At 33.1% G+C, this 12,712-nt stretch overlaps 1 protein-coding gene across 1 annotated transcript in view; it reads left to right on the plus strand.

Moving 5' to 3' along the window:
• Positions 1–10,057: 10,057 nt before the first annotated feature.
• The window catches only part of LOC792657 (novel PIM family protein), a 29,933-nt gene continuing 27,278 nt past the window's right edge, over positions 10,058–12,712 (plus strand). Inside the window, exon 1 of the mRNA XM_073937487.1 lies at positions 10,058–10,399. The gene's annotated coding sequence lies outside the window, so the exon portion shown is untranslated. The remainder of the gene's footprint in view (positions 10,400–12,712) is intronic.

Consider the following 12,712-nt stretch of genomic DNA (forward strand, 5'->3'; position numbering starts at 1 on the left):
CTCAATGTACAGTGTTGTAGATCTCAGATGAGCGGACTGCTGGAAGAGGATGGGGTGGGGTTTTTCTTGCTTTTATTATTTATTATTATAATTATTTTATTATTTATAAAACTTTCTTAGTTTTCATTTCAAATAAAAATAAATTTATATTTACCCCGCACTGGCTATTCTACTTCTTGCTCTTTACATAGGCCTATCTATCCATCTACATTGTGATTGAACACTGGTAATCCAGATTTAGTGATCCTAAAAAGTTCCTATCCGGATCAGAATGATCCAATCCAATGTTGCTTTGAAAAACTGGCTCAAAAAGTAAGCTGGATTACGTGATCACGGATTGCAAAAACAGGATTACTAAATCCGGATCAATTTTATCCAGATTAATCCTTTTGAAAAACCGGGCCCAGATGCAAAAAGCTCTCGAGTAAAAAATTTTCAGAGCAAACGTATTTCTGCCGCGTGTCGCGTGCACTGATCCACACGTGAGTCCAATTGCGCTCTTACAGCTGGTAAAACAAAACCTTTGTTGCAGCACATTATAAAATCACGACCCGTATCTCCAAAACAAATCTTATTCTTTTCCCACTTCTTCTGGCAACCCAACATGGCGTCTATCTGCCGTCTGAACACTGTTTCAGGTACAAACAGTCTTGTAAGCTAGCTTTCATATTAATGAAGTTGCACGGCATACACAATAGAGCGCGCTGATTGGTTTGAACCAAGTCTCTCATGAATGAACGCAGCACACTCAGAGACGTCACAAGGTACTCCCAGGTACAGACATAAAGTCTACACACTAGATTACACGCTAAGATCTCATGACTGTGACGCAGCTTCAAAAATTAGTTTCTAACTGGAAGTATAAATTTGCTCGAAATTAGGCGAAAACAAACAATTTTCACTTTTTAGTGAAATATTTGTGTCCTAATAGTGTTTTTAGCAGTGTGGGACACATATACGACCGTCAACAGCTCAAAAAAAGGTGTTTTACTGTTTTGTGAGCCTGTAAGTGCAAGTACTGAAATAATTTTACATTTAGTTCATTACTATAACCTTTTAAGCGAATTCTACTTTTTTGTAGACAAAGTTTTATTGGATGAATAACTTTAAGTACAATAGAGTTTTTGTCTGATCCTGCACCTGCTCCCAACCTGACTTACTGTTCAGGCTATGGCATTTTCTCGTGGCTGCAGTTGCAGGACACTTCTGGTGAGTATACTGTAAACATTTCACCCAGTTTTTATTTTCTTCTGTTTGTAAATACAGGAAAACACTGTTTTATTTATGTTTCGCTTAAAATGTATACTAAATAGTTCATGGGAGCTGTTAATGTAGACAAATGAGACACGTGATTATATTTAGAAGGACCAACTGAATTATTCTTTTTCTTTTTTCTCCACACAGATATTGTGAGGTGTTATTTGTTAGCTTGTTAAAGCTACTTGTAGTGTAAGTAAATAGTATGTTTAAATTTAGTTCTAAAATTTATTTTATATCATTGAATACCAGGGGACTTAAAGACAGTATTAAGAGAAAAGCAATATTCTTATTTTGCAAAAGTCAACAGTTCAATTCAATTCAATTCAGCTTTATTTGTATAGCGCTTTTACAATGTAGATTGTGTCAAAGCAGCTTCACATAAATGGTCATAGTAACTGGAACAGTGTGGTTCAGGTTTTAGTGTTTAAGTTATGTTCAGTTCAGTTTAGCTCAGTTCAGTGTGATTTAATCATTACTGAGAGTTCAAACACTGAAGAGCAAATTCATCGATGCGTAGCTCTACCAATCCTGAACCATGCGAGGCAGTGGCGACAGCGGAGAGGGAAAAAAAACTTCACCTGATGGGAGTGAAGAAAAAAAACCTTGAGAGAACCAGACTCAGTTGGGCACGACCATTTTAATTTCTCCGCTGGCCAAAAGTCTTGTGCAGAACTTCATTCGCCGTGGTTTATGCTGGAGATGGCCTCAATGAAGACTTGTCTGTCCCTGGAGCGTCGCTGGAATCAGACACATGTTCTCTACTCCCCACGACCATCAGCGCAGCAGCAGCTCAGGATATGGCCTGGTCCCGGATATGGAATCCTTGGGATCATCTTGGATCTGGTCTTGGATCTGGTCTTGGATCCAATCAGTGACTCCGCCTAATCTGAGGACCTCGGGATGAGTATCCCCAGGTGAAAATAGAGAATAAAGAGAATAATTAGCGTAGCTGCTGTTCATAGTGTATAAGCAAGATGCAGAAGCCAGTGTGGAACCCGCTAGGTGATGCATTGAGTGTATGCTTTACTAAACAGATAGGTCTTTAATCTAGTTTTGAACTGAGAGAGTGTGTCTGAGCCTCGGACGTTATCAGGAAGGCTATTCCAGTGTGTAGGAGCCATGAAAGAGAAGGCTCGACCTCCTTTACTTGATTTTGCTATTCTAGGTACTGCCAGAAGCCCTGAATTTTGAGATCTTAAAGAGCGAGTTGGTTCGTAGCCAGACAGAAGGTTGGTTAGATAAACAGGAGCTAGATTATTTAGAGCTTTATAGGTGAGAAGTAATATTTTAAATTCAATACGAAACTTAACAGGCAGCCAGTGTAAGGAGGATAAAATTGGGGTTATATGATCATATTTTCTAGACCTGGTCAGAACTCTGGCTGCTGCATTTTGTACTAATTGAAGTGTGTTAATAGAGGATGCTGGGCAGCCAGCAAATAGAGCATTACAGTAATCCAGTCTCGAAGTCATAAAAGCATGGACTAGCTTTTCTGCATCTGAGATGGATAGCATGTTACGTAATTTAGCGATATTTCTCAGATGAAAGAAGGCAGTTTTTGTGACATGGGATATATGGTTTTTAAAAGTTAGATTGCTGTCTAATATGACACCCAAATCTTTTATAGTAGAGCTAAAGCTAACTTTGTATCCCTCTAATTGTAAATTGAGTTGCGAGATCTGCTGTGTGCAAGATTTAGGCCCAATAAGTAATAATTCTGTTTTGTCGGAGTTTAAGAGAAGAAAATTGTTGGTCATCCAGTCTTTGATGTCTTTGATACACTCAGTTAGTTTAGAAAGTTCAGACATCTCGTCAGGTTTAGTTGAAATATATAATTGAGTATCATCTGCATAGCAGTGAAAGCTGATCCCATGTCTTCTAATAATGTCTCCCAGAGGTAGCATGTAAATTGTAAACAGTAAAGGGCCTAAAACTGATCCTTGAGGCAACCCATACTTTACTGGGCAGATTTGTGAAGGCTGTCCATTAAGATTCACAAACTGGTAGCGGTCAGTTAAGTATGACTTAAACCATTGTAGAGCCTGTCCCTGGACACCTGTAGACTTTAAGCGATTTATGAGGATATTGTGGTCAATGGTATCAAATGCCGCACTAAGATCGAGTAAAACTAATAGCGAGACGCACCCTCGGTCAGCAGCTAAGAGTAAATCGTTGGTTATTTTCACTAAGGCGGTTTCTGTACTGTGGTGAGCCCTGAAACCTGACTGAAACACTTCAAAAATATTGTTCGTCTGCAGAAAAGAGCATAATTGAGTGGAAACAACTTTTTCTAGTATTTTAGACATAAATGGAAGATTTGAAATAGGTCTATAGTTAGCTAAGTTGTTGGTGTCTAGTTGCGGTTTCTTAATAATAGGCTTATTAACAGCTAGCTTGTAAGAGTTTGGAACATGGCCTATAGATAAAGAAGAGTTGATAATGTTAAGAAGAGGTTCTCCTATAGCAGGTAGCAGCTCTTTCAGTAATTTTGTTGGAATTGAGTCCAGCATACACGTAGCTGGTTTAGAGCTATTTATAATTTTTACTAACTCTTCATGTTCTATGATTTTGAAGCAGTGTAGGTTATTATTATGATTTAATGAAATATTTACAGGATTTGGAGTATAAGCCGGTGCAGAAAGTTTGGCATCTCCTATTTTCTGTCTAAAGCCTTCTATTTTATTACTGAAAAAATTCATGAAGTCATCACTACTAATTTGCGGTGGAGTAGTTTGTTCCAAGGATGACCGATTATTTGCTAATTTAGAGATGGTGTTAAATAAAAATCTTGGATTGTTATGATTATTTTCTATCAGTTTGCGCAGGTGCTCGGTCCTGGCAGATTTTAGAGCCCTCCTATAGCTGGACATACTGTCTTTGTACGCAATTCTAAAGACCTCTAAATTAGTTTTTTTCCATTTACGTTCCAGGGCGCGGGTTGCTGTTTTGAGCGCACGAGTATGACTATTATACCATGGTACAGTTTTAATCTCTCTAGCCTTTTTTAATTTGATGGGTGCCACAGTATTTAGTGTGCTAGTAAAGATGGCATCCATACTGCTGGTTACTACATCAAGATCATTTGAGTTTGCGGGTGCATTACAAAAATAGAGAGAGATCAGGTAAGTTATTTATAAATTCATCTTTAGTTGACGGAACAATAGTTCTACTAGGGCGGAGTATTGGAGCGGGTTTGCTGATTTCAGGTAAACATAGCTTATATAGTAAGAGGTAGTGATCTGTAATATCATCACTTTGTGGTATAATGTCTACATCAATAACCTCGATTCCATAAGACAGAATTAGATCTAATGTATGCTTTAAGCGATGGGTTGGACCCACAACGTTTTGCTTTATCCCAAGTGAGTGTATTAAATCCATAAACGCGAGCCCTAATGTATCATTAGCGTCATCTATGTGGATGTTAAAGTCACCTACAATTAGCATTTTATCAGTTTTGACTAGTAAGTCAGAAATAAAATCAGAAAATTCTTTTAGAAATTTGACATAGGGTCCTGGTGGTCTATATATGGTGATTAAAGCGAGAGATAACATAGGTTTTTGTATATTATCTGGAAGCTGAACATTAAGCGATAATACTTCAAAGGAGCTAAACATAAGTCCGTTTCTCTGTTTAATATTAAGGAAATCACTAAAGATTGATGCAACTCCACCACCACGACCAGTTTGACGAGCCTCATGTTTATATAAGAATCCTGGAAGAGTTGCTTCATTTAAGCTAATATAGTCATTTTGTTTCAGCCAGGTTTCAGTGAGACAGAGTGCATTAAGATTGTTTTCTGTTATTATTTCATTTATGATAAGTGCTTTAGGTGCAAGTGACCTGATGTTTAGGAGACCAAGTTTTACGAAATTTGTATTTTCACTTTCTACTGGTTTTTCTGGTTTGATTCTTACTAGATTTTTTCTGGATCACACAGTACGTTTATTTCTTAATCTAATAATACGAGGAACAGACACAGTCTCTATAGGATTCGCCAGATATGCGTTACTGATGTTTAAGTGGGGTGAACAAGAGTCTAGGTGGCTATAATGTGAGTTTTGTGAATTTTTACCTGCTAGTCAGATGGTGCGAAGTAATCTGGAGATGTTGTCCGACAGGAGTTCAGCTCCGGCTTGACTGTGGTGCCGGAGCTGAACTCCTGTCGGACTCACAACAGGCACAATGTATATTTTTACAAGAGACACATTCCAGCGCAGAGGACTCAACCTTCTGGAGAAACCAATGGGGTGATACTATACTGTTTAGTCATGGAACTATAGATCTGCTGGCGTAGTCATATGCTTGAATAACTGTCCTGGTAAAGTAGTTAAAGTGAAAGAAGATAAGGATTGCTGCAGTTTTGATGATTGAAGGTACTCCACTGATTCTTCTAAATGTTTACGGATATAATGGTCAATATAAAAAGAGAATTTTGCTGGAATGCATTTCAGAAACTATTAGAGAGTTGAAAACATTTTTCCCAACTGAAAATATGTTGGTGACTTTATTTGTGTCCCTGATGAATGGATGGATAGATTTTCAACAAAATACGGTTATTATGAAATGAATGTATTACAAATGTTTGTATTAATACTTCCCTAATAGACGTTTGGAATCATGTTAACCCTGAAGTAAGGCAATATTCATGGATTAGACCCAATGGAAATTGTAAATCAAGAATAGATTTTTGGTTGGTAACCCAAGAAATTTTTAAATATGTTTTGCAAGCTAAAATCTCTGCAGCTCCTACAACTGATCATTGTGTAATTACTGTCACACTGATCCCAGGCTCTGAAAGAACATGTAGGCAAAAATATTGGAACTTTAATGCAAACTTGTTAAAAGAAGAATATTTTTGTGACATGGTTAAAAAAATCTTATATTCAATTATGACAAATGATGAGATAAAGTGAGAATGTACTCAATTAGTTATGGTAAAATATTGTGTAATAAGCAAAAATAATTAGAAAAACAGCTGATAAAAGACATTAATGATTGTTGTAAAAAGGATTTATCATTAGAACCTAATAAAGAGGAAATGATTAGATTACAAACTAAATTAGACGATTTCTACTTAAATAGGGCACAAGGGGCATATATACGATCTAGAGCAAAATGGATGGAAGTTGGTGTAAAAAACAGCTCTTATTTTAGTAGATTAGAAAAAAGTAGACAGAAATGCAATTACCACCTTAAATCTAAATAATAAAATTGTAACTGATCCAAAAGAAATAAGTAATGAGATTTTTAAATTTTATCAAAGCCTATATTCATCATCATTTTCCATGAAAGATTCTGAGAATTTCTTCAAAAATTCTATAATTTTATTCCTAAAATTGATGAAGATTTTAAAATGATATGTGACTCTGATTTAAAAATTGAAGAACTTGATGCTGCTATTAAAAAATGGCTTTAGGTAAATCACCAGGTCAAGATGGACTTGCAACTAACTTTTATCTTTTTTCTGGAATGATATGAGAGAAATGCTCTTTAAAGCACTAAAAGAATGTTTAGAAAGTAATACACTACTAACTACAATGAAACAGGCTATAATTATTTTAATACCTAAACCAAAAAAGACAACACTCTTATTGATAATTTTAAACCAATTACTTTACTTAACATTGATTACAAAATATTCACTCATGCATTAGCTAGTAGACTTAAAGGTGGTATAGGTAAAATTATTAGTGATACACAATCTGGGTTTCTTCCAAATCGACTAATACATAATAACATTCGCATGGTGTTAGATTTATTAGACTATTCACATTTGATAGAGGATGATGGTATAATACTATTTCTGGATTTTCTAAAAGCTTTTGATAAACTTGAACACCCTTTTGTTTTTCAGTCTCAACAATATTTTGGGTTTGGGACAAAATTTATTAATATTCTTTCAATGTTGACAATATAACAAATAACAAGTGCTGTTTTACTTCAATCGGGTACTACAAAGAGATTTGATATCAGAAGGGGAATACGACAGAGAGATCCAGTCAGCCCACTTCCTTTCTTACTTGCTGCTGAATTATTAGCACTGTATATTAAAAATAACGACAATATTAAGCCATTAAATGTTCTGAGTAGATCCTTGTTAATTACACAACTAGCTGATGATACAACTTGATTTCTGAAGGACTCTAATCAAATACCGATTGCCTTAAAGTCTATATCATTGTTTTCTAATGCTTCAGGGTTACATTTAAATTTGAAAAAATGTGAGATTCTAACTCTTCACAATAATACATAAAATTCATTGTATAATATCCAAATTAAAAGCTAAATAACATACTTGGAAATAACTATTACAAAAAAATTTAGGGACAGGGAAAATATTAATATTCATACTGTTGTACAGAAAAATAAAAAAACATTAAGTAGCTGGTTACAAAGAAATATTTAATTTTTGGGGAGAATATTATTAACAAAAATGGAAGCAATATCAAGATTAATCTATCCAGCATTTTCCTTAGGTGTAACAGAAAGATGTATTAAACAAATTAACAGAGTTCATTATGAGTTTATTTTGGAACAATAAGCAACATTTATTTTGAAAAATGATTTGGTAAAGTTATCAGAGGAAGGGGGGTTGAATGTTATTGATTTTGGCGTTATAAATGGAGTAATGAAGTTAAAATGGTTACAAAGCTTTGTTAAAGATGAACCGTCTTTATGGTTTAGCATCCCTTTTCATATTTTTCAAAGGATGGGAGGAATTTCTTTTTTTCTAAAATGTGATTTTGACTTACTAAAATTGCCATTTAAATTGTCTGGTTTTCATGCAGAAGTGTTACTATATTGGAAGATGTTGTACAAGCACAATTTTACTCCACATAATGTTATCATTTGGAATAACAGGTGTGTTTTTCTACATGAGAGGAAATCTTTATTTTTTAAAGACTGGTTTGACAAAGGAATTTGGAATGTAATTCATTTAATGGATGATGATGGTAATATGTTGAGCTATGATCATTTTAGGTTAAAATTCAATTTTAATTGTGCACATAGAGAATTCTCTTTGGTTGTCAAAGCTATTAATGTAGCTTTGAGGAACTTAGTTAAAGGTATAGTGCAATACTCCTCTGTAATACCTACACTAGTTGATTTGTTTATAAATAATTATTCATTTTGGGATATTAAATGTAACAACAAGGTCTTGAGATCACTACTGACAAAAGAATATTTTCCTCTTCCTGTTAATAGAAAAGTTTTATCTGAGAGATTTTCTAAAGCAGACACTATTGATATTAGAAAAAGATACCTGTCATTTCCCTTGTTGCCTAAAATGAAAGAAGTACATTTCAAAACAATTAATGACATCTATCCATGTAACGAATTTCTTAGAATAAGATTTCATTTAGACAGTAATGCTTGTATTTTTTTTGCTTGAAAGATATAGAATCACAGGAACATCTTTTTTTATAGTTGTTCCAGTGTCAAATCCTTTTGGGACAGATTGTATTAGTGGTTGATAACTAAAAATGTAACACCTGCGTTTGACTATCACATTGTGAAATTTGGCATTTTTATGAAAAACAAGGAAGTTGAATTTCTATGTAATAATATGTCGATTGTAGCAAAATTTTATGTACACAAATGTAGATTTGTTAAAGTTTCTTCTTGTTTCAAAGCATTTAAAATGATTTCAATATGTCATATAAATCTATAAAACAAGTAAAAACAAAAGGTGCCTTAAAGCTCTCTAAGCTTTTGTCAACATATATGGACTGACCCTCTGAATGTAATGTATTTTCTTTTGTATTATTTAAGGTTTATTTTTATGTTATTATTAATTTGTACTGTTTTGTTTATTATATGCTGCTTGGTTATAATGTTATATATGTTTAACAATGGAAGTTGAAAATGCCTGTTTGTTATTTGAAGTTTAAATAAAAAAAATAAATTAAAAAAAAAGTTTGTCTAGACAATAGTAAAATACGAGATTGCTAGAATATAAATGTGTCAATGTGGGAATGGACATAAACAATTTAGCAATATACTGTATATAAACATGTAGCCTATCAAAAAATAGAAGTGAAAGTCACTGATGATATTTTAAGCATGAGGATTAAAATATCAGCCATACTTATTAGGGTCGAGTCAAACCATTCATTTATACATTCATTAAAGAATTTACCCATACAAAATGTCAACCTCAACACTACCAGTGAAACATATACACACGCACGCAGTACAATAAAGAATGAATGAATAAAAAGGGAGCAACATTATTATGTCAATAGAAAAAAAAAGCATGCATCCAAAATCAAAAGAATGCTGAGTTTATACGAAGGACGAAACCGGCAAAAATAAATGAATAAATGCGCAAATAAATAAAAGACAGAGTACATAAATGCATAAATTCATGCATAAATAAAAAATGAATAAATGCGCAAATATATAAAGAAATTGGAGAATACATTTACATTTCTGCAAAAATAAAACAAACAAAAAAAAAAGAATAACTAAATACGCGCATATATACATAAATAAGCATTGAAATCTATAAATTCCTGTATAAATAAAATAATTAATAAATAAATACGTAAATAAATAAATGAGTAAATAAATCCATAAATGCAGGCATAAAATAAATAAATACGCAAATAAACAAATAAATAAATAAATGTCTGCATAAATAAAAATGGATAAAAACTAAAATATATATAAATAAATAAGTAAATAAAACAAAGCATAAATAAATAGGAAAATATAAATTAATGCATAAATAAAACTATAAATAAATAAAAAAGCTAATATAACAATAAATGAGTAAATAAATCCACAAATTCCTGCATAAATAAAGCAAATAAATATGCAATTTATTTATTTATTGTTTTATTTATGCAGGTATTTACGAATTTATTTATGAACTTATTTATTTTATTTGTTTTTACCTATTTTTGTATAGTTTTTGAAGGTTTCGTCTTCTATAGGTTTTTAGTAAATTAGTAAAAAAGTAAAATAGTGAAAAACAAATGTTTTCAATGATTTTTTATTGTTACAACTGTTTATTTTAATTAATTTCGATTTTTAGTTCGTTGTAAAACTGACGCAGAATTCATTTCATTAAGGCGTAACGCTGGTGTTTTACAAGTTTAGCCTGTTTACCGCGCAGCCGCTTGCATACAGGCTATGAGTATGTGTGATCAGTTATTGATTGATTATAAGGCATATACTTTATGCAAAAACAATATGGCACTTTCAAATGGCCACAGAAACGCTCCACAGAAACGGCCCAGCATGCGTCACATTTAGAATTGAATGTGAATGTTCGAAACAACACGTTCTCACTCCCAACTCGTCACATACTGACGCTTGGTCAGGAACCCTCGGCGTCAGTTATTGACGCACAGGGTACCCCTTTAGCGTCATATTTAGACGTGCAGGGATTCCCTATAGAATCTGTGCCTGAGCCTGAGGCGTCATAGGGAGACGCTGGAGGCTCGTATAATTACCAATAGATGTTAACAAACTTTTTAAAACCTGATTTACGCATATTATCACAGTTTTCTTATTTTAAAAATATGTAATTTTTATTTTGTTCATGAAAAGCGTCTGTAAACGGGGTCGAAACTACTGTAAGAATAAACTTCGGCCCACGTGACATCCCTTCACGGTGAGTTTAACGCCGCTCTGCTATTGGTCAAACTGCATCAGCGGTGAGTTCTCAGATGAGTTCAACTGTCAACATTAAATATTACGTTAATGCTGCATAATATATTTTTATTGGAGATTAGTTGGTGTTTATAAATATGTTATCATTTACTTTATATTTAATGAGTGAAAATATATTCGGTTGTCCAGTTTAGGGTAACTATGCCTAATAAAACTTTGATTCATTCATATTATTTATTATTTTTTTACTTTAAAAAATATTAAATTTCAAGTACTAAGTTTAAAAATGTTTTCGGCTGATATTTTTCATTTTAAATTATTTATTAAAGTTGGGGTCATTGTATGTGGCGATCTATTTTTTACAGTCTATGCTCGCTATCCCAAGGTTCATTGCGATCCCAAGGTTCACTGCGGTTTTCCACAAGGTAAGTAAAAAGTAAACAAATAAACACGATTTGTTGATAAAGCATGTACTGTAAACTAGCGACGTTATCTAATTACATCAAGTTCATTTATTAAAAACATATTTTTCTCACATATAACGTTGGTCATGCATTACAATATATACATTTTAAGATAAGGAACAGTGTAACCAGATTGTTGTTTTCCACAATAGAATTCGTGCAAAATCTATATATAATATGCAATATGCAACTCTAATAATACAAATGTATTCGTAATTGTTTCAATATTAAAGAACATCAAGTGTTTCCAAAGGTTTATTGTAAAAACAATTATTTTCCATGCCTTAAAACACACACACACACACACAAACACACACACACACACACACACACACACACACACACACATATATATATATATATATATATATATATATATATATATAGCATAACAAAAGCTCAAGTATAACTTAAGCTGATGTATGTCACACAATGAATATCATACACTATTACCAGTACAATTTGGCCTTTACCAATTTATTTAATGAAAGAAAGAATCTATCATCTCTAAATTGTGGTAAAGAGGCACAACAAGCTGTCTTCTTTTCAAATATTATGTCAGTCTGGATGGTAATGGTAAAATTCAAGGATTACCTTGCACCTTCTCAGAAATTTACCATTGATCATATGTATTACAAGTGGCTGGATTGTTTTTAACACAAGCAACGTTTTTTAAATCATTATCTTAAAGAGATTAAGGCTCATTTTGGACTAATTTTACATTACTTTACAACTGCTTAATGCAGTACTGATGTATCTAGTAGTTTAGTGGGTTTAACTAATGTCACATCTGTTTTTATTCATTTCAGATGCAGAAACTTTTGACATATGAATTCATCTTGACTAAGGGTAATGTTTTTGTTCAGAATTAATCATTATTTAAAATCATTGTATTTTCTTTGTTATTATGTACAGATTTTAAAAGAATGTACTTTCTTTTAATAAAGAACTCTTCACAGCACTGCAGCTAAACAGTCACAACCTCACAGAGCTGCACAACTGCCCCACTCAGATCAGTGTTGAAGCTGGAACCTCATCTTGTGTACAGCGAAGGCAGAGCTGAAAATTCACTGTTTGTCTTGTATTGTGTGGTAAGTCATAGTTTTATTAATTTTTTTTTATTTTATTGCAACACTAAGTAGTCCATTCTGTGGCCAATATGATATAAAGGGCCTAAAATGGGACTGACGTGATCATTGTTTTGATTTCTAGATAAGTACTCATGGGGCTACACATGCAGCTGAAGTTAGCTTCATTGAGTAGGACATTTCTTTCAGTATACTCTTAAAGAGATTCACCCAAAAATGAAAATTCTGTCATTATTGACTTATCCTTCACTTGTTCCAAATATGTCTGAGTTGCT

This window comes from Danio rerio, chromosome 22, assembly GCF_049306965.1.
Source record: "Danio rerio strain Tuebingen ecotype United States chromosome 22, GRCz12tu, whole genome shotgun sequence".
Taxonomy (NCBI): domain Eukaryota; kingdom Metazoa; phylum Chordata; class Actinopteri; order Cypriniformes; family Danionidae; genus Danio; species Danio rerio.